We start from the raw sequence: 24,352 nt of genomic DNA on the forward strand, positions 1-24,352 counted from the left end.
CTGAGCTAAAATCAAGAACTGGACGTTTAACTGACTGAGGCACCCAGACACCCCTGTATATGTTTTAAAGTAGATAATAAACTTCATCTTGAAGCTAGGTTTTGGATGTAAGCATAGCCAGCAACATGAGCACTCTGTGTGAGCAGCCCAATGTGACAACTCTGCCTAATAGCAGTTTGGAGAGTGACTGTACTAGGTTGAATAGTGTCCCCAAAATTCACGTCAGCCCAGAATCTCAGAATATGACCTTACTGGGGAAAAGGGTCTTTACAGATGTAAATAGTTAAGATAAAGTCATACTGGGTTAGGGTGGGCCCTAAGGCTAATAACTGGTGTCAAAAAGGTCACATGAAGACAGAAACAGAGATTGGATGCTGCCACAGCCATGGAGTGCTGAGGACTGCTGGGAGCCACCAAAAGCTGGGGAAGAGCAAAGAACAGTTCTTTCCTACAGGCTTTGGTCTTTAGAGGCCCACCTTGATTTCAGACTTCTAGCCTCCAGAACTGTGAGAGGATAAATTTCCGTTGTTTAAATCACTGAGTTTGTGGCAATTTGTGACAGCAGCCCTAAGGAACTGGCACAGCGACTAACAACTTTAATCATAAGTTCTCTCATTAGTATTAAATCTGAGACATTGTTTTGATGGTGTGCTCAGGATTTAATTTATAGAGGCGATTGAGTGATGACATGAAGAGGTTAATGCCATTGAGAGAAGCTTTATAACTCACAGTTCCCAAGAGAAGAGGCCTATCAGGCCACTTGGGACCCCATAGGAAAGATTCAGGACTGGTCAGGAGGCAGAAGGAATAAGGGTATAGCATGGCCTAGAGACATTTTTGCGGGGTGTGTGTGTGTGTGTGTGTGTGTGTGTGTGTGTGCGCGCGCGCGCGCGCGCACATAGAAACAAGTTTAGAACTGGGATAGTTGGAATAATTTCAGGGGGCTCTGGGCTACAGGGGTAGTCTTTAGTTGTCTGATACCTGGATATGGGATGGTTTAAGGCAAGAGAAATTCTGACTTGATGAATGGGAATGAGATAAAAGTATATGTTTGGAGATATGGGCTTTGGATTAATTGGTGTTATGGACTAAATGTTTGTCTCCGCCACCTCCCACCCCAATCCATATGTTGAAGCCCTAATCCTCAGTGTGATGGTGTCTGCAGGTGGGGGCTTTGGAAAGTAATTAGATTTAGATTAAGGTGGGACTTTCATGATGGAATGAGTGCTCTCACCAGAAGAGGAAGAGAAAGAGAGATTTCTCTCCACACACATGTACTGAGGAAAGGCCATGTCAGCACACAGTGAGATGATAGCCATAAACAAGCCACGAAGAGAGCTCTCACCAGGACCCAAATCTGCTGACACCTTGATATTAAATTTCCAAACCTCCAGAACCCCGAGAACTAAATGTCTGTTTTTTAAGCCATCTAGCCCTGTGGTATTTTGTTATAGCAGCCTGAGCAGACTAAGACAGTTGGTTTCTAAGTGAAAGGAGTGTTTTTAGGCAAGTTGTTTACTACGTCAGGAATCAGTTACTCTGAGAAGGGCAGTCTCTCCCTGGGTCCTCAAGGCCCCAAATGTCAAAGCATCATAAAATACAGAAAATGAAAAACATGATTAATACAGACAAAGTCCCCACAAGCAGAAGCAGTATAGAGAAGTTGAGAGAAAAGGAGACAGAATCTGAAATTTCTTTTTTTTTTCACAACCAAATTCATTGAAAGAATAACTTACATTTTTTGTTTATTTCTCATTTCCTCACCAACTACAATTTGACTTTTCCCTTACCTAAAATCTAAAAACTTCCTCTTATGTGGACTTCCTTAATGCCAAATTCAATTAATAATTTCATTTATATCACCTTCTGTGTGAATCCTTTCCTTTCCCCCTGCCTTCCACAGGTAGAATTGGTTTCTTTTTCATTGGTGCTCTTTCTGTACCTTACGGAAATTTTTATCAGGCACGTGAAATATTTCATCACACATATTTGCTTATGTATATACTCCCTCTATTAGAATGTAAGCTTCCAAACTCTGAGTTTCTACCCAATTTTTAGAACTGCTTCCATTCTTAATGTTTAGAACCTGACACACACAGTAAGTTTCCAATTAACCTTTTACAAATGACTAAAGATATTCCTTCAGAGCAGAACTTAGCATTTTGGACTGTTCCTTCCCTTCTTAAGCTAGTGCCCCCCCCACCCCTTAGTTTCCATAGCCTCATTTTCTGCCCCTACCTCTTACTGCTTCTTGTCTAACTCATATTCTCACATCCTTTAAAGACTAGTATTCCTAAGGGTCCCAAGAACTTTATAAAATCTCCCCGGATAATTTCATATACTTTCATGTTTTCAATTACCACCTTCATGTTGATGACTTTAATATCTTAAGCCTTGGCTAGATCTCGCTTCAAAGTTTCAGTCCTATAATAGCAAGCTGCCTACTAGGCATCCCCCATCACACCCCCAAAACTGTCTCAAACTCATCATATCCAAGGCTGAACTCATTATCTTCTTTCCAGACCTTGTGCTCAAGTTTCTTTCTTTCATCCTTCCTTCCTTCCTTTCTCTCTTTCTTCCTTCCTTCCTTTCTTTTTTTAAGTAGGCTTCATGCCTGGCATGGAACCCAATGTAGGGCTTGAACTCATGACCCTGAGATCAAAACCTGAGCTGATAAAGAGTCAGATGCTTAACCAAGTGAGCCACCCAGGTACCTGGCCCCTTAGTTTTCTTAATCTCCCAAGCCATCCTAGACTCATTCTTCTCTGTGACATTCTGTAATCTCCTGGTCAAGGTTTAGAGTGTGTTCCTAGTTATTTCTTCTCCTCCGCATCTCTCTGCTCCACTTGTACTCATTCTCTCCTTACTCCAAGTCATTCTCCTCTCTATTTATCTTAAAACTTAGTGACTTAAAAAGAGGATTAGGTCAATGTTTTTAGTCCCTCAATATCCCTCTATATACTTCAGGATAATTACCCTTCCCTAAACATAACATGCCCTTCCTTTATACTCTCCCTGGAAGACCCTTCCCATTTTATCAGGCTGCCAATCTCCTGTCCATGTAATCATTCAATTAACTTTGATGAGTACTTCCCATGTGCAAAACACTGGGCTCTTGTATCCTCCTTCAAAAAGCTTCCCTGATCTGTCTTCCCATTTCACAAGATAGCTATTTTCATAGAATTTATCAGACTCTATTGTGATCACTTACTTGTATGTCTCTTTTTTTCCTCAGCTTTACTGAAGTATAATTGAAAAATAGAATTGTGAGATATTTAAAGTGTTCAACATGCTGATTTAAGTATACATTGTGAAAGAATCCCTCCCACCATCAAGTTAATTAATGCATATATCACCTCACATATTTACCTTTGTGTGTATGTGAGAACATTTAAGTTTACTCTCTAAGCAAATTTCAATACATGCCTCTTATCTCTTTCCTGTGGGGTTTACCATAATGTTCCAACCTAGAGAAGATTTAACAAATTGTTATTAGTGGAATGCATGGCTGAATCTTTCACGGGTCCTCATAAAATACAAATGAGTATCTTCTCAATCTGATTGACCCTACATTTCAGCTCATGTCCCAGCACTCTACCCCATGAATCTTGTTTCACAGAAATTACTCGAAACTTCCCAAGTTCAACCTGTACTTTGACTCCTTATTCTAACCACACTATTCCATCTCCATGGACGGTCTCTCCACACTCTTTGAAACTGCCAAGTTCCTATTCATCCTTCCAGACCCAGCTCAGGTGTTACATCATGTGCAACTCTTTTTTTATCCCTTCAGAATGAGTTATTCTTCTGATTCCCATAACAATGCATATATTCTAAAGTTTACTCTTGCACATATGCTGTGGGTTTTATTAAAATATATACATATGTGTGTGTGTGTGTATACACACATATATATCTTTATATTTGTTTTCTTCACCAAAATGAGAAAAGATGGAGGACATGAAATATCTACATATCTTGGTGTTTCCAGAAATTGACACTATAAACCAAATGAACAGTTGAATGGCTAAACAAATGTTCAAATATGGACTTTAGGATTAAGTAAGATTAAATTGGCAAAAGAGTAATTAGGAATGTAATACAAAGACAATGAAGACCTAGGCTACAATGAAGACTAGACAGTGAACTAGGACACTGGTAGTACTGATAGAAATACTAAGAATATCATGGTGGCAAGGTTGAAAGGATTTGACAACCAAGCAAAAGTTAAGAAGGAGAAAGAAAAAAAGTTAATTGTAAGTCAATTTTATTCAGTTATACACCTTTTGAAAATCTGAAGAAAGCTAAGGGCATTCATTCTTTAAAAAAATGTACATGTGCTCACTCACAAACCTTTTTGCACATTAAATCAGGAAATTCCCTTACTAAACATCCCCATCTCAAGTTCACACACTACTACTTTAAGGTTGTAAGACTGGATGGTTTGGAGGATGGTAACACAATTAACCAACCTATAAATAATGAGAGATAGCTGCTTTAAAGGAGTGGAAGGAATTTGGGTTTTGAGAATACAGAAGACCTTAAGAGTATGCATGGTTTTGACATCGTTGGGGAGACCCTTGGGGGGCATAACATGCATAATTTCTAAGAATGCTGAAGCATATTTGAATCCCGAGGTGCTGCTATATAATAGCAAATCTCTCAGAAGTTAGCCCCGCTGAGCACCTAGCAAATACAACTTAACTTCTTTATACACCTTCCCTAACAAAATGAAAAAGATCAGCTTGTGGAATGGATACATTCAAAAGAAAATCACGACTAATTTAAAGGCCAAATTAAATTCCTTAATGTATATTTATTTGAGAGAGAGAGAGAGAGAGAGAGAGCGAGCACAAGTGGGGAGGCACAGAGAGGGGAAGAGAGAGAATCTCAAGCTGGTTCTGCACTGTCAGCACAGAGCCTAACGTGGGGCTTGATCTCATGGTCTGAGCTGTAATCAAGAGTCAGACGCTTAACCGACTGAGCAACCCAGGTGTCCCAAAGGCTAAATTTAAATTATGAATCTAAAAATTTTCTAAGGAGAGAATTAGTAGATACATTCCTTCATCTTGTATATCAAGGTTTACTGTGTTGAGTTTGAAATGCTAATGAGCCACAGAGCCAAGGATGCTCATTAGATGGTTGAAGTAATTACTGGGGAAAAAAACCCTGAAATTTAGATACTGATTTGAGAGTCATTCCTGCTGAGGAATGAATTTCACATATGAAGTATGAGATTACCAAGTGTGGTAGGTGGCAGGTGGAATTCGACAATAACCCCTGGTTCCTGCTCCCTTGTAGTCACACCTTTGTGTACTCATCTTCCCTTGAGTATGGGTGGAGACTGTGACCTATTTACAACCAATAGAACATGGTAGAGATAAGAGGTTATCACTCCTATAATTATGTTACCTTATATGGCAAATTTGAAAGTATTTTGCAGTTAAGGTCCCTCATCAGGTAACTTTGAGTTAACTAAAAGGGAGATTACCTTGGGGGTGTCTGGGTGGCTCAGCTGGTTCAACACCCAACTCTTGATTTCTGCACTATTAGCGCAGACCCTGCTTGGAATTCTCTGTCTCCCTTTCTGTCCCCCGCCCCTCTCTCTCTCAAAAATATTTTTTTTTTTTAAAACAAGGAAAATTATCTTGGATTGACCTGACCTAATTAAAGAGGGACTAAATCTAATCAAAGAGGGACTGAGGCCCTCCCCGAGTTCAAAGAGATTCTCTCCTGCTAGCCATCCTGAGTTCTATAGCTGCATGGAAATGAATTCAGCCAACAACTCTGTAAGCTCGGAAGAGGACCCCAAGACTCAGATTACATCACAGCCCTGGTCAACACCTTGACTGCAGCCTGTGAGCCCTTGCACAGAGAACCCAGTTGAATTGTACCTAGACTACTAACTCACCAAAACTGTGAGGCAGTAACATCTATTGTTTTAAACTGTTACACTGGTGGCAATTTGTGATACAATGGTAGAATACTAATACACCAAAGGAAGAAGACTACAGAGAGAACCAAAAAGTGACAGGGAAAAGAAATGAAACAATAATCGGTATTAAAGGGGGTGGCTGCCAGGTGGTATCTTAGTTCGGGCTGCTATAACAAGAATATTGAAGACTGGGTGGCTTAAACACTATTTATTTCTCACTATTTTGGAGGCCATAAGTTTGATATTAGGATTCCAGCATGGTCAGATGCTGGTAAGAGTCCTCTTCTTGGTTTCAACATAATGTGAGAAAGTTTGGTCTCTTCAACCCTTTATAAGGATACCAATCCCATCCTGGGGACTCCACTCCATGACCTCATGCAAACCTAATTACTTCCCAAAGGCTCCATCTCCAAATACCATCACATTGGGGATTAAAGCTTCAACATATGAATCTGGGGTAGAAAAACACAAACATTCTGTTCATAGCAAGTGGAGACTTCCAGATAATAATATAGCAGCTGGCACAGGAAGCTATCTCTAACTCCAAAAATACAGAAATTCTGAATATATTTTTTTAATTGTTTAAAATACAGAGCCAAGCCCAAAGCAGGAAAGCACAATCCCACTGGCCAGAAATGAAGTTAGACTAAAAGTAAAAGCATCATCAGGGTAAGAGGTAAAACTTAACAGCTCATAGGTTAAAGAAGATACTTACACACCTTTAGGATTAGAGATTTACTATCTCTAAGGAGAATAAGCAGATAGCCTAAGACTCATGCCTAATGGAAAGCTTGAATAATCCTATGAATGACATAAGGCTGTCCTGTTAGTGAAAATGGGGCAAGGAAAACTCTACCAAACCAATAGATTAAGACAATAAAAACAAGTGAGAGATAGAAGACTTAGAAATGAAGAGACAAAGGTTTCATTATTTTTAGGCAATAAACTATAAAAAAAAAAGATAAACTATGATAGCCAGTGAGTTATTATAGTAAAACTATGATAAAAAGTTATTACAATAATTTATCAAAACAAAATCAGTACAGTGAAGCCATTAATGTCCCTTAGTCAGTCCCAGCAATACCTAATTAGAAAATATAGCCAAAAGACTTCATTTATAATAGCAAGAAACAATAAAGTAAGTTGGAATCAATATAATAAGTAACACCAGACCTTTCTGTAGAAGATTTTAAGTAAAAATTATCTATAAAATAAACATAGCATAGAATTTGAAATTTTAAAATACAGAGAGAATGAAATATTATTTAAAAATTCCCTCCTACCTTTCCCCAACCATTCAATTCCCTTCTCCAGAGGTATCCTAGGCATACACAGGCAAATATATTTTTTTCCTAATTTTTACAAAATAACAGCGTAGTAGAATACTTGGCACCCCACCTTTCTTCACTTATCAATACATCTGGGGAAAACTTCACATCCAGACATATGAAATTGCCTCACTCTTTTGAAGTGGAGCATTGTATTCCATTTACATAATCAATCCTACATAAATGGAAATTGGTACATATAATGCTGTTGTGAAAAATCTCTGTACCTAAATCATTTCCCATAATCTCATGTGCAAGAATATCTCAAGTTAAAATTGCTAGAAGGGGAATTGTTAAGTCAAAGGGTATGCTCATTTAAAATTTTGATAGATAGGCCAAATAGTCCTCCATAAAAGTTGCACTAATTCACATTCCCACCAGCAACGTAGGCCAGTGCCTATTTTCTCCCAATATATTCTTTACCTCAGTGTTAAAAAAATTTTTTTTATGTTTGCCAGTATGACAGATAAAAATGGGCCTCATGCAAATGGCAACCACAAAGGGATACTGCTTCACACACACTAGGGTGGCTATAATCAAGCGGACAGATAAGTTTTGATGAAGAACCCTCATACGGTGCTAATGGAAGAAATTTTAAATGATGCAGTCACCTTAGAAAACGGCTTGGCAGTTTCTCACAAATTTAAACATAGTTACTATTTGACCCAGCAATTTTACCCCTAGGAATATACCCAAGAGAAGTGAAAACATATCCACACAAAAATTGGTACACAAATGCTGACAGCTGCATCATTCCACCAAAAGATAAAAACAACCAGAATGTCCACCAGCTGATGAATGGATAAACAAAATGCAGTAAGTATATCAATACAATAGAATAGTATTAGTCAGCCATAAAAAGGAGTAAAGTAATAACACATGCTACAACACAGATAAACTTTGCAAACATTGTGCTAAGTGAAAGAGGCCAATCACAAAAGACCACATTTGATTCTATTTATATAAAATGTCTAGAATTGGCAAATCTATGGATACAGACAGAAGATAGTTGCCCAGGGTCAGGAGGGATAGAGAGGTTGGAGGGGATGGCCAAAGGTTACAGTGTTTCTTTGTGGGGGATAAAGAAAACAGTCTAAAGTTGATTGTGATGATGGTTGCACAGCTCTGTAAATATACTAAAACCACAGAATTATACACTTTAAATGACTAAATTATATGGTATGAACTGTATCTCAATATATCTCATGTTATAAAAAATGGTCTAAGTGTCGTTTTACTTTGCATTGCTATTACTAAGTGTGAATTCATATATTTGCCTTTCAGATATTTTCTTCGGTGAATTGTCTTTTATATCCATTACTAGTTTTCTATTTTTTTTTTCCTTACCAATTTATAGTTCTTTGTACACTTTAGCTACATGGAGATGCTTCACAAATTAGCAAAAATTAGAAAGTCAGTATGGTAGGCAGAAAAATGCTACCCTCCCCTCCATCTACATTCTAATCCTCAGAACCTGTGAATAGATCAGGTTACGTGGAAAAAGAGAATTAAGGCGGCAGGTGGAATTAAAGTTGTTAATGAGTTGACCTCGAGAGAGGGAGGTTATCTAGGCAGGCCCAATGTAAATCACAAGCATCTTTAAATGTGAAAGAGACAGGCAGAAGAGGGAGTTTCAGAGTGATATGTGAAAAACACTTGACTGGCATTGCCATATTTAAAGAGGGAAGGGAGCCATGAGCCAAGAAAAACAAGTAGACTATAGAAGCTGGGAAAGGCAAGAAAATGGATTCTCCCTTGGAGTCTCCAGAAAAGAACGCAGCCCTGTCAACATATTGGTTTTAGCTCAATAAAACCCATTTTGGACTTTTGATCTCCAGAGCTATAAAAATGTGTGTTAAGTCACCAAGTTTGTAGTAATTTGTTGCAAAGCAACAGGAAAGCAATACAATTGAATAATATAAATCCTGAAAAGAATGAGGAGAAACATATCCTCAAGTGTCCCTCATATGAGTGGCAACCGGTACAGCCAATTTTGGAGAGCAATCTTGTACTAAGTGCTGTTGAAGCGTGTACATCACTATGCCCCAACACTTCTATTTCTGGGTACACACAGAAACATCCACATACATGCACAAGAAAAATATACAAGGATGTTCATTCATCAGAGTGTTATTATTTTTGGTAGCAAGGAGTTGGAGGCAACCTAGAAGACCATCAATACAACTACGGATGTGGAAATGTGGGTTATACGTTTGATGGAATACCATGCAGCAAGCTGAAACAATGAACCAAAGCTACTTGTAACAATATGGATTGATCATAATTTTATTTCTCTTTAAAACATGTTTGTTTATTTTTTATTTAAAAAAAATTAAGTTTATTTATGTTGAGAGAGAGAGAGAGAGAGAGAGAGACAGCAAGCAGGGAGGGGCAGAGAGAGAATCCCAAGCAGGCTCCACACTGTCAACATGGAGTCCGATGCAGGCCTCAAACTCACAAACCATGAGATCATGACTAAGCAGATAGCAAGAGTTGGATGCTTAGCAACTGAGCCACACAGACACCCCTCTTTAAAACATGTTTAAAGAGGATTAAAATTCTCTTTAAAGATGTTTTAGGAGAAAATTTAAAACAGTACAAATTTATAAAATAACATTTTAAAACACGGAAATATTAGATACTTAACACAGATTCGTATGTATATAAATAAACACAAGGAATATGGATCGGAAAGACATGTAAATGAGAGCATCAATGGAATGGGAAGGAAAATAGAACAGGACATAGAGGACAGGTGCAGGGGGCACGGTGAGGGGGGGACACAAAACAGAAGTTAACAGGGCATATTGACTAGTCTCACCAAAAAAAGAAAGAGCCTAAAATCAGAAATAAAAGGGTAGATGTTATAACTGATAACAAAGAAATACAAAGGATCATAAGAGACTACTATGAATAATTATATGCCAAAAATTAGACAACTTAAAAGAAATGGATAAATTCCTTAGAAACATACAACCTACCAACACTCAATCATGAACAAATAGAAAATCTGAATGACTAATTACTAGTAAGGAGATTGAATCAGTAATCAAAACCCTCCCAATAAAGAAAAGTCCAGGACCAGATGGCTTCACTGGTGAATTGTAACAAATACTTAAAGAATGCCAATCTTCAAATTCTTCTGAAAAATAGAAGAGGAAGGAACACAGTCAAATTCATTTTTTGAGGCTAGCCTTACCCTGATACCAAAATGGGACAAGGCTACTAAAAGAAAATTATAGGCCAATATCCCTGATGAATATAGATGTAAAAACTTCTCAAAATATTAGGAAACCAAATACAACAATACATTAAAAGGATCGCAGGCATAATCAAGTTAGATTTATTTCAGGGATACATGGAGGGTTCAACATCTACAAATCAATGAATATGATACACCACATTAACAAAATGAAGGATAAAAATCATGTGATCATATCTTAATAGATTCAGGAAAAACATTTGACAAAATTCAAGACCCATTCATGATTAAAAAAAAAACCTCTCAACAAAGTGGGTATAAAAGGAGCAAACCTCAGCAAAACAAAGGTCATAAATGACAAGCCCACAGCTAACATCATACTCAATGGTGTAAAGCTGGAAGCTATCTTTTAAGATAAAAAAACACAAGAATGCCCACTATCACCACTTTTATTCAACATAGTACTAGAAGTCCTAGCCAGAGCAATTACACAAGAAAAAGACACAAAAGACATCCAAATTGGAAAGGAAGAAGTAAAATTGTCTCTACTTGCAGATGACCTAATATTATATATAACACCCTAAAGTCTCCACCACAAAGCTGTTAGAACTAATTAATTAATTTAGTAAATTTGCAAGATACAAAATCAATACACAAAATTCAGTTAGGTCTCTATACACTATCAGAAAGAAAACAGTCCCATTTACAACTGCATCTAAAAGAATAAAATACCTAGGAATAAATTTAACCAAGACCTATACATTGAAAATTATAACATTGGTGAAAAAAATTCAAAAAGACACAAATAACTGGAAAGATATTCTGTGCACATGGATTGGAAGAATTAATATTATTAAAATGTCCATCCTAACCAAATTAATCTATGGATTCAATGCAATCTCTATCAAAGTTCCAATGGCATTTTTCATAGAAATAGAACAAATAATCTTAAAAATTTTAAATTTATATGGAATCACAAAAGACTCCAAATAGCAAAGCAATCTTGAGAAAGAAGAACAAAGCTGGAGATATCACACTTCCTGATTTCAAACTATATTACAAAGTTATAGTAATCAAACATAAATGGACAGCCACATCCAAAAGAATAAAACAAGACCACTATCTTATACCATGCACAAAAATTAACTCAAAATGGATTAAAGACAAATATAAGACCTGAGACCATAAAATTCCTTGAAGAAAACATAGGCAGTAAGTTCCTTATATTGATCTTGGCGATGATTTTTTGGATTTGATACCCAAAACAAAGGCAATAAAAGCAAAAATAAATAAGTGGGACCATATCAAACTAAAAAGTTCCTGCACAGCAAAGGAAACCATCAAAATAATGAAAAGGCAACCTACTGAATAGGAGAAAATATTTGCAAGTCACATATCTTAAAAGGGGTTAATATCCAAAATATATAAAGAACTTATACAACTCAGTAGCAAAAAACAAAACACAACATCAACAAAACCCAAAGTCTGATAAAAAAAAAAAAAATTGGCAGAGTTGCTGAATAGACATTTTTCCAAAGAAGACAGAGATGTCCAACAGGCACATGAAAATGTATTCAACATCACTAACTATCAAGGACATTCAAATCAAAACCATGGTGAGATATCACTTCACATATGTTATAATGGCTATTGTAAGAAAAAAAAGAAATAACAAGTGTTGGTGAGGACTGGAGAAAAGGGAACCCATGCGCATTATTGGTAGGGATATAAATTCCCATACTATGGAAAATAGTATGGATTTCTTCAAAAAATTAAAAGTAGAACTAACATATGATCCAGTAGTTTTATTTCTGAGTATTTATCTGAAGGAAACAAAGACACTAACTCAAAAAGATATCTGCACCCCATGTTCACTGCAGCATTATTTACAACGGCCAAGATATGGAAGCATCCTAAATGTCTATTGATGGATAAATGGATAAAGAAGTTTGGGTACACACACACATCCCAGGAAATTATTAAGTCACTTGCAACAACATGAATGGACCTTGAGGGCATTATGCTAAGTGAAATAAGTCAGACAGAAAGACATATGATCTCACATACACATGAAATCTAAAAAACCAACCAACGCTGAACTCATAGATACAGAGAACAGATTAATGGTTGCCAGGGGCAGGGAGCAGGTGGTGGAGAAATGGGTGAAAGGGGGTCTAAGGTACAAACTTGCAGTTATAAAATAAATACATACTGGGGATATAATATACAGCATGGTGACTATAGTTAATAATACTTATTGTATATTTGTAAGTTGCTTAGTTAGTAAATCTTAAAATTTCTCATCACAAGAGAAACAAATTTGTACCTATATGTAGTGATGGATATTAACTAGACTTATTGGGATCATTTTGCAATATTTACATATATTTAAGCATTATCTTGCACATCCAAAACTAATATGTAATGTGTCAATTATATCTCAATAAAAAATTACAAACATGCACTTTCCTTTATGCTGAAAGTGTATTTCCAAAAGTGTATCCCATGAAATAGTCACACATGTTCTTAAATACATATATAAACTATGTAAACAATGTTTCTTGCAATATCATGTGGAATAATAGAAAATTACAAATAAAATATCCATTAAAAATGGAAATAGTTGGGGCGCCTGGGTGGCGCAGTCGGTTAAGCGTCCGACTTCAGCCAGGTCACGATCTCGCGGTCCGTGAGTTCGAGCCCCGCGTCAGGCTCTGGGCTGATGGCTCGGAGCCTGGAGCCTGTTTCCAATTCTGTGTCTCCCTCTCTCTCTGCCCCTCCCCGTTCATGCTCTTTCTCTCTCTGTCCCAAAAATAAATAAAAAAACGTTGAAAAAAAAAAATGGAAATAGTTCATGAATTGTGGCCTATTTGTACTATATATGTGATGAAGTTGTTTAAGAAAAGCATGAGGTAGACTTATACACTCTAACGTGGAAAAAACTCCAAGATGCATAATAATTCAAATAAAGGAACAATGAATGCACATCCTATAGTCCCAAATACACTCACACAAATCAAGGTGTATGTTTGTTAATACAATGAACAGAAAGTGGGTGTAGAGATTAGAAATTGTTTAACAGTAGACCCAGGTCAAAGTTGTGTTTGCTTAAAACTTCGCATAAATTGAAAAAATAGAAAGTGTCACTCTCAAAGTATGGTGTAGAAGAACTGATGGAGATTATGAGAGAATCTCAATCTCCCTAAGCCAAATGTTGACAATTGTTGAGTTTGTGATAGAGCTGGGGGAAGAGAGATTGTTCATATTGTTTTCCACACTTTTGTATTCTTGACTCTCAACCAATAAAAATAAAAAGTTATAGTGATGTATTAATTATAAAAAAGGGAAGGGACAGGACTTTAAAAGACAATTGTATGCTGTGTATTCCGTATACTAACAATTATACTCAACACAATTCTATGCATCTAGGGCAGAGTCAGCAAACATTTTCTGTAAAGGACTAGATAGAAAATATTTTAGCCTTTGTAGGTCACATAACATTTACCATTTCTAGGGTTCAGTAAAAGAAATTACTAAATGGGCAAATAAGCCCACTAAATGGGCAAAGAGTCACACTTAATGTGACTCATAAGGAGAAAAATTGGACAATAGAGATAAACCTAGAAATAGCAGAGATAATAGAAATAGAAGACAAAGACTTTACTACTATTATAAATGTAATCAAGGATTTAAAGGAAAAACTGATAAGAGATTTGGAAACATAAAAAATAACCAAATGGAACTTGTAGAACTGATAAATATTTTAACATCTTGTATGAAACTAACTGAATGCATTTAACAGATTTGGCACTGAAGATACAAGAGCAATAAATAAACTTGGGGAACCTGGATGGCTTAGTCACTTAAGCATCTGACTCTTGATTTCAGCTCAGGTCATAATCTCACGGTTTGTGAGAGCAAGCCCTGTGTCAGCACAGAGCCTACTTGGGATTCTCTCTCTCCTCTCTCTCTTCCCCTCTCCCTGCTCGTGCTCTCTCTCTTTCTCTCTCTCAAAAAAAAAAATTTTTTTTTAATAACAATAAACTTGAAGACACAGCAATAGAAACTACCCAAACTAAAGCAAAGAGAGGAAAAAAGCTGGGGGTGGGGGGTGGGGAAGGAGCAGAGCCTCAGTGAACAATATAAAGCACTCTAAAATTGTGTAATTGGAATCTACAAGTGGGGACATTAGACATTAGACATTATTTGAATAAATAATACCTGAAAAGTTTTCCAAAGTCAGCAAAAACTAAAAAAGAAAGAAAGAAAGAAAAGAAAAACACCATGGATCTGACAAATTTAACAAACAGTAAGCAGAATAAATACCAAGGAAACCACATGACAGCACATCAAAATATAATACTGAAAATCAGTGATAAGATTTTGAAGGTGTTGAGAGGAAGAAAGACATTACATACAAGAGAATAAGGTGAGAGTTCCACTGACTTCTCATCAGAAACAATGCAAGCCAGAAGACTGTGGAATATCTTTAATGTGTACGGAAAAGAAAGCTGTCATTTCATACACAGTAAAAAAATTTTCTTCATAAATGAAGGTGAAATAAAAGCATTTTTAGACAAACAAAAGCTGAGAAAATTTGTCACTAACATATCTGTACTACAGGAAATGTTAAAGGAATTTCTTTAGACAAAAATGAAAAGATACCTTGTGGAAACTTTGATCTATACAAAGGAATGAAGGGTTCTGGTAAACACAGCTATGTGGGAAAATGTAGAAAACTTTTGTTTTCTATTTTTAAATTTCTTTTAAAAAGATAAATAGTTAAAACAGAAGTAGTAACAATGTATTGTGGGTTTATATTATATCTGAAAGTAAAATGGACAGTGAAAGAGCACAGAAGATGTGAAGACAGAAGTATATTGTACATTTCTTACATCATATGCTATTTGAAGATACACTGAGATAAATTAATTATACATATTTGTAAAAACTATCAGACATATGAAAAGATGTTTGTAGTGAAGTATGTACAGCTTAAAATGAGATTCCATTTCTCATCTATTGATTGATAAACATTACAGAATATAGACAGCATTCACTGTTACTGATAATGTCGAATGCTGTAGGAGTGTGAATTACTACAGTTAGGATAAAAATCTGGCATAATCCATTAAAGTGGAAAAGCTCATACTCTGATTCAACAAACCACATGTGAGATTCTATTACACACAAATAAAATTTCTGTATATCTGTATATATGCAAAAATATTTGCATATATTCACTTATTTTGGTGAATATCTTGTATTTTTGTTTGGGGGGAAAGTGAAAAAATAAACCCTGAAGATCTGTAAATAAGAGAATCATTAACCAAATCTTAGTACATACACAGTATGGAAAATTGTAGCTATTGAAAACATAATTAGATCAATGATGTGTTATGGAATGTTTATGCCATATGGTAAAGAAAAACAAACCAAAGATAGATGGATAGATGGATGAATAGCATGACTCAATTTTAATTTCCACATAGAGGGGAAAAAAGTCTGTCATGTTTTTACACATCTGTAAAAGCATGAAGAAAAATGGGGAAAGATTCTCACAAAACTATCACTGGGGAAAGAGATTGGAGGGAAGAGGACAAATTATTAAAATCTGATATTACTCTGTTGTGTTTGACTTGCAGGAAAGGACACTTAATTGAGATTCTTTCTGTCCCCATTTTAGCAGAAAGCCTACAGGCCAAAACAAAAATTCTAACACATCACCCAGTGGACACCAGCGCTTCAGACTGGTGTCTTCTGGCATCTCACATGTTTCTCCTTGCCAAAGGGGAGCATTCTCTGTTCCCGTTCCACAAGTTTACATTGTGGGTGGGGTGTGGGGTACAGGTAACACGTGTTTTAGGATTACAGGCAGAGGAGTTATGACCCACTAGGTAGCCACTGCTTCTCACTACCCAGAGGGCTTGGCTCTGAGCTGGATGCAGTGACAGGACAAGATTTGGGCTGTCTCGCTCGAGAAATCAGAGATTATCTTCTATATATGGGAAGCATGGAGCAAAGGTATATTTGGAGCCTCAAATAATGAAATACAGAACAGACTGCTAATGCTCACCAAGCATCCATGTTCCAGAGTGTTCTTCGTTAGGCTTTTATTGAAGAATTCTATAACTAACTAAAGGAACATATGTGTGGTTTTATGTAGAAATATTTGTGAGAAATTTGTCTTTTATGTGAACCATTCTTCTCTTTATAAGAATCTAGAAAACACTTTCTTTTGGGCCACCAAAGTTCTGCCCCTGATGACATGGTTACGAGCCATTATATTATGGAATCTGTGAATCCTATAACTCATATGTCTCTTAGATTTAGCTGCTGAGAATAGCTGAGCCAGATTATGAATCAAATTTATATTGTGTGGGACCCTGTAGCTGTCAGTGTTTTAAATTTGCCTCCTGTCTCACTGTACTCTTTAACCTTTCCTTTCATTTAATAGGGCCTATGGGCAACCTAGAAACCTCTTGAAATTGCACTGCTCTTATCCAAGACATGGCATTTTCCATGTGGTTTATTCATCTGTAAACAACATCTGTGCTTGCTAAATGTCAGTTGTGGAAACGTTACAACTCTGCATTTCAAGAATCTTTGGGGATTACTAATAATCTAAGAATCTTATACTATGGTATTTTATATAAGCCTTTCAACATATGACATTACAGGGGCATCTGGGTGGCTCAGTCGGTTAAGCGTCCGACTTCAGCTCAGGTCATGACCTCATGGTTCATGAGTTCGAGTCCCACGTTGGGCTCTGTGCTGACAGCTCAGAGTCTGGAGCCTGCTTCAGATTCTGTATCTCCCACTCTTTCTGCACCTCCCCCACTCAGAGTCCATCTCTCTCTCTCTCTCTCAAAAATGAATAGACATTAAAAATAAAAAACATATGACATTACAAGTATAGGTAGGAGTTATATCGGTGTCCTTTAAGAGTACTACTTCGGACAAATGAATGAAATTAACAAATGAAAACTTTTAGAAATGAAATTTTTGTGAAGTTGAAGCAGCAAGGATGAATAATTAATCTTAGATTCTGATCTTATTAAAGTAAAAGGTTAAAATATATTGTCAAAACTTCCTTACCAAGCTTAACTGGTGCCAGCATCTATCTGATGCACTAAATCACTGTCTTAATACTTAGTCTGACAAATGACACACAGTTGTCATAGCACAGTGTGTGTTAAATATTTTTAGGACTTTTGGTATCAACAATGAAACAAGATAGACATGTAAATGAGTGGAAAAGTACCAGAAATGGAAACCGAACTAGTATTTCCTAGAAAAGTCTTTGTCACTGTCACTGTGGTTATTCACTTAATTGAGCTTTTGATTTGCAAGTACATTCATCTAGCTACAGCCTTACAGAAGGCCATTTCACACCCATAGACTTAATCATATTAACAGTCATAGGTTGATATTTTGGTTTCTATGTTAGGCTCTTGCTTCATTAGGCATTCTCCACCATCTAGGGCTTATTCTCAGAAACACAGAAGCAAGATTCTTTTTTCCCTCTAACTAGACAGGCAGCTACTAACAGACATGCACCTACTAGGGAAACTCCAAGATACTAAAAGAAGAAGGAGGAAAAGAAAGGAAGAAAGAAAATAAAAAAAACCTCTACAGTCTATCAAATAAATAAGTTAAAACAGAAAAACAAATGGCCTCTATAGAGGGGCAGATTCCATATGGAAGAGTCACTGGCTTGCCAAGAAAAACTACATATAATTTTCCAACTACTTTTCTTTTAACTTGAAAATTTTGAAGATTGAACGCCTATAAATTTTGTTGACCAAAGAGAGTGAGGTCTTTCCAGAACAAGTCAATTCAGCGCAATAAACATTTGTTGAGTACCTCTCATGTGCCACTCATTGTGCCAGGTGCTGGCGATAAATGAAGAAGCGAGACACATGTGGTCCTTGCATTCATGGAGTTTACAATGCAGGGAGGATGCATGAAGGATGAGAGAACTGCTGTTATGAAAAACTATTAGCACAAGTCTTCCCTCCATGTTTAACCCTAATTGAATGACAGAGATGGACTTAGATGATACCTTCTCTAATAATATTTATGTAAGAATGGTCATCTTGTTTATTTGCATCTAGGAAAAAGAAGAGAAAAAGGAAGGCTATTGTTGCCTGCATCTTATTTGTATTCTCATAATTTGTTTTGTTTGCTTAACAATCGGATTCAAGTCCTTTCTCCAATACCTTCATCCATGCTCCTAAAGAAGACGGCTCAGGTGAATTTGGAACACCATCTCATATCTGATTTAGCAATTTTGTAACATGCTGCCATTAGAACATTTTAGATTGTGCACTCAAGGAAAAAGGAGATTAGAAAACACATTGTCAATATATGTTTAGTTGTTTTTTCACTTACTTACAAATTTTGTATACACATAAATACGCATTGCAAATATATATTTACTATATTCAGTAAGATGTACACAAAAATATAAATTAAACTTTAAAATGAAATAAAGAGTAAAATAAAATTTGAAATAGTTTATTAACAAAATAAAAGCCTTTCTTTTCATGAAAAAAAACCACTGAAAAAATAAGCTAATCCATGAATTGTACAAGCTCATTATTAACATTTGGTTACCGTATTTTTATGATCTCTATATTGATTAGTTGTCCTTTCAAACTAAGCAGGAGCTGCATTTTCCTATTGTTTTAAAAAAAATGGTTTAAAATTTACTGAACTACTCAACTGAAACATTGAAACAAGACAGCAAATTGTTTCCAAGGCTTCTTAAGTACTTCTTTTGTAGGTGACAAACATAATTTTACCAATCCACCCCCACCCCCACACAATTATGGCAACATTTTGAAATACTGTACTTGTTTTCAAATGTTCCCTTAATAGCACTTTTTCACTCAGTGTTAAAATATTATCTTTATCTTGAAGGGACAAAAAAAAGCCTGTGATTTTTTTTTTTTTTTTCAGAAAAACCTATTTGGTAACATACTACTGATAGATGCATAACATTACAGAACATATCAGCAAATTTAGAACATTTACCTTTTTTGGTGAAAAAGATAAAAAAAAAAACCTCAGTTTTAAGGTAACTCTTTTGACTTTGTTGCAAATGATTTCCACAACCATTCACCATCTCATTACACAGTAATGTTAAGGTTCTACAATTTAAAATGTTTGTTTTTATCCATTATTTATGGAGACAAATTGCTGAAGTGTGTAAATACCACCATATGTCACCATCTCATAAAAACAATCCAGGGTACGTTGTTGATTCTAAGATGTTCATTTTTCACATTTAATGTCTCCAATAATGGGGAGTTTTATGCCTACTGCCCAGTTTGGTGAGGGGGCTGGTTCTGAGCATGCCCAGCTAACTTAGGTTGGTTTTGGTGGCCTGGAAGAATACCCTAGAGACAACACTGGGACACTGTTAAGAAATGCTGCCTTATTACAACTCTTCTGTCACTGAGGATGATACTGGGTGAAACAAAAAGGTGATGGGGAGCGTTGGACCCAATGTGAATGTACCTGAAGAATATCTTAACCAATTGATTTTGCCTGTATTTCCTTTTTCCTTTTGTGAATGAAGAAGAGTGTTAGATAATACAAACATGTATTTCTAAATAAATCTAAAAGGGATATTTCAATAAATAAAAATTTAATCAAAAGATATTAGGTGTCAAGAAAGCATGTGTCATAGCTTATGTGACAATTCTTCTTACTGGTACCTAAAACACGTAGGTAGTATCGTCAATGAATTCCTAGATTCAGTGAAATACTGTCATAAGTTAAGGGTCCTGCTGTCATCCCCTCTGCATTTGTGTGCAGTTTTCCCCCTTCCCTCAGAACCCCACTTACAACATATCGAACACGGGACCACTTAGGGTCGGTGTCATGCCATCTAAGAGTGCTAGTTATCTGTCATCGCACTGCCCACCGTGGAGAGCCTGCGCGAGCGTGCGGAGAGGCGGGCAGCGCAGAGCGCGCAGAGGAAGGACATCTCTGAGGAAAGTTCTCACTCTAACATGAGTCAACAAAGTGACTCCTTGTGGCTGTGCAAGCTGAGGGCATGGTTTTGTCGTGCTGGTCCTACCTCGCACGTAATTCACCGCACCAACTCCGTCAAAGTTCGCTCAACCTTAGAAGCGAAGGCTTTGCGTCCGCATTTTGTGTCGGGAAGGCAGGTGCCCAGCGATAATCCCCCTGCTCCGGGCCACACTGGGAGCCCACGGGGGCGGGGGGCAGGACCAGGTCCTGGCTGGCGTGGAGCGCGGCGGGGAAACCGCAGGCGCCCGCGGGGCCGAGGGTCCGGCAGCTGCGGCGTGCAGCCGCGTGCCCCGCCCTCCTCCACCGCCGCGCGCGCGCGCCCCCCCACCCCGGGGTCGACCAGCCGCACGTGGCGGGGGCGGCGGCAGCAGGGCGCGCGCTGGCGCCAGGACGCCCAGGGCTAGAGCCACACGTGCGCCCCGAGCGCGAGCGCCGGGGCCGCGGGGGCCTCGCCAGCCCCAGCCCCCGCCCTCATACCGGCGACGCGCGGTGAGTGACCAGGGGCTCGAATGGGGTGGGGGCGCCGGGGACCCCGGGACACGGACTTAGCGGGGTGTCTGAATGCCCGGGCTTCGTGCCTCGCCTCTCCCGGGGCATTGGGTGCGGCTGGGAGTTCTCCTCGTCAAGGTTCTCGCTCTCTGGGTGCTGAGGGTGCCAGGTTGGGGTTCGGCCAGAAGGAGGGGAGAGGGCGCTCGGGCTGAGTGAGCCTCCCGGGACGCAGAATGGTGGGTGTGTGGGGCAGGGAGGGCTGGCATCTGGGGAAAGGGCCGAAGGCACGACTCGCGGTCCAGTGTTGGCGTGACTCGGGCTAGAAAATGGGCCTTTTCTAAGGCATTGCAGTCTTAAGTCTCGCGTGGTGGGTGTACTGTCCCATCATCGGCAGCACTTTCCCATAGACACACCTAGAGTCCCTACCTGGCGCGTTAGCTGCTCGTGGAAGGGCAAGCCCAGCCCACTGGCTAGCCACCGGCCAGACTCAATTTCCTCATTTGAGGAATGTCTTTGGGAAGGCTCTTCTCAGCTGGTTAGGGGGCACAAGTATAAGCATTATAAGAGATTAAGTATCTGCATGATTAGATGGACATCTTAAACTTCATAACCCAGAAACATACAAAAGACTTTACCCAGGTATGTCCAGAGAACAGGACAAAATTAATCTTTATCCCTCACCTCTAGATAATTGTTATAATCCCTTATGTGTATATCCTCTGTAGATAAAAGTCTTTGCTGAGCCTCTACTATGTACCTGGCCTTTGAGTGTATTTTGTGATCCTTTATAATTCTTTTAAAAGTAGGTGAAGTGGCTATCAGTGTTCTCACTTTACAGATACGGAAACTTCCCTGCTTTCACAGAGATGGTGAGTTACAAGTTCCTGGCTCCAAACTTCGTGCTTCTTGCTGGCTCATAACATTATATCCACTTCCACTTGGACAAACATTATATTCTCATTGCCCATTAACTGGAAATGGTACAGTGCCCTGTTTCTCTGTCCAACATATAACCTTAGTGGCTAAGAGCTGACACTCGTTCCGCATTGTAAAGTAAAATCCTCAATCATTACCAGTAGTACTTTGTTAGGCATGAAACGCTCTGTAAGAGTCTGCAACATTCTTTGTTGATGTGTCTTGTTTCTTGAATGTCATGATGATTACATAGGACGGTCAGTTTCCAAATTTTGGCAAGCTCTGAATCATGTGTTAGAATGAGTTTCAGGGTGAAAAAAATTCTAAAGCATATGTAAGATTTTTATGGGAGAAGAATCCTCTCAGTATAGTAGATTTTGCACATTATTTCTCAAGTGTGGACTTATTTTTGTATTAGTATACCTGCTTTGTCCTCTGGCCAGTTATCTGTCATCTTTGTAATTACACTCACAGCACTGCTCTCAACTTCTACATGTAAATTTGTGCAGACCCATGTAAAAAGAAAGCCCAATCCCAAAGAAGGTTTGTCCAGTGCCTTTGTTCTTGGAATCTTGTGGTGCTCTTTGCTAATGGAAACAATGATTTTTTTTTAATACAAATATGTATTGAACAGCTATTATGTTCAAGACATTGTGCTGGTCACTGTAGTAAATATAAAGAAATGTAAGACCCAGTTCCTGTCCTCAAGAAATGAAAACTGTTTGAGAAGACAATAATTATGGGTGATAGGTGGCATAAAGTCACCTATTACAAGGAAGGTATGGGATCTAGCTTTAATCAAATTAATCTTTCAGTGATGAGTCAGATGAATAGGCAAAGAGAAAGGTCAAAAAGCAAGCCTGTCCAACAATTCTGATAATATCCTTGAAAAGTAGGTGATATTATCCTTTTTTCTTATAATAATAAAAGCAGATAATATTTATGGAACTCTTGATATATACCAGGCACTGTAATAAGAGCTGCTCATTTAATCTCCACAATAATCTTGTGACGTCAGTGCTATTTTTATTCTCATTTTACAAATGAGGAAACTCAAGTATGGAAGGCAGTTCTAATTTATCTAATTTAAATTTACTTCTGGGTTTTCTTTTTTTTTTAAGTTTGTTTTGAGACAGAGAGAGAAAGTGGGGGTGGAGCAGAAAGTGAGGGAGAGAGAGAATCCCAAGCAGGCTCTGAGCTGTCAGCACAGAGACCGATGCAAGGCTCCAACTCCCGAACCGCGAAATCACGACCTGAGCTGAAATCAAGAGTCAAATGCTTAACTGACTGAGCCACTCAGGCGCCCCACTTCTGGCTTTTCTGTGTTAACTTGGTCAACTTGAGGATTTCCCACCTGTAGCATAGAGATACCAATAGTTTATATAGCAGATGACCTAATATTAACAACTCAAATATATGCTCTGCATAAATTGCTAAGTAAATGCCTGTAAAAGATGATGAAGATTAGAATCTTAATTTACATCTCTTTTACAGTGATATGCGGAGGAAAAGGTAAACATTGAGTAAAACATCAGGCAGAGATGTTGAGACATGGAGTTGTTTGTGTAGAGACTTCACCTGAATTTTTCATTTATGTAAGAAACCTTTAGGAACATTGTGGAATGATGATCACTAGTCTCAGTTCACCCCACCCCCTGGCAGTGTGCCTCCAATTATCTTTAATTGTGAAATTCCTAGGAAATTCTTTAAACAAAGTAATTGTAATGTGCTTTAATATTTTTGATGCCTCGTAGCACTTTATGAAAAGACTCCATGGTTGAGGTTTACAAGGTGAAGCAAAGCTTGCCAGAATCCAAAAATAATAATACCCAAGATGCAAAGGTGAACCCCCCACCCTCTGCCACTGTCCATAAATAGAGACTTCAAGATTGAGGAAGACCAAGGAGAAACCCTTCCAATAAACTAAGGAAAAAAAGTTAGTAAAAGAAATTTAATTTTCTCAATAAATGTCAGTTGCCATTTTTCAAACAAGGAAAAGAGGCTTTGAAATGTGAAGTTACTTGGGATGGTGACACAGGTAGAAATGGAGGAAACAGGCACCCAGGCCTCAAGCCCCAGGCACCATGCTCTTCCCAGTACATCATCCTTCCCGAAAGACAATGACTTATTTTATTTATAGCTCTAGAAGGATATGGAAGGTGAAAATAGAGAAGGTTGGATTTTTTTTTAAGTTTATTTATTTATTTTGAGAGAGGGAGAGAGAGCACAAGTGGGGTAGGGACAGAGAGAGAGGGGAGAGAGAGAACCCCAAGCAGGCCAATGCTGTCACCACAGAGCCTGATGCAGGGCTCGAACTCATGAACCATGAGTTCATGACCTAAACTGAGATCAAAAGTCGGACACTTGACCAACTGAGCCACCCAGGTGCCCCAAGAAGGTTGGATTGTTAAAACTTAACAAGTGCAGGGCATCTGGGTG

At 38.0% G+C, this 24,352-nt stretch overlaps 1 protein-coding gene across 1 annotated transcript in view; it reads left to right on the forward strand.

Annotated features, from left to right (window-relative positions):
- Nucleotides 1–20,896: 20,896 nt before the first annotated feature.
- Nucleotides 20,897–24,352, forward strand: part of IL12RB2 (interleukin 12 receptor subunit beta 2) — a 77,744-nt gene continuing 74,288 nt past the window's right edge. The window contains exon 1 of the mRNA XM_043575221.1: nucleotides 20,897–20,998. The gene's annotated coding sequence lies outside the window, so the exon portion shown is untranslated. The remainder of the gene's footprint in view (nucleotides 20,999–24,352) is intronic.

This window comes from Prionailurus bengalensis, chromosome C1 (genome assembly GCF_016509475.1).
Source record: "Prionailurus bengalensis isolate Pbe53 chromosome C1, Fcat_Pben_1.1_paternal_pri, whole genome shotgun sequence".
NCBI classification, from domain to species: domain Eukaryota; kingdom Metazoa; phylum Chordata; class Mammalia; order Carnivora; family Felidae; genus Prionailurus; species Prionailurus bengalensis.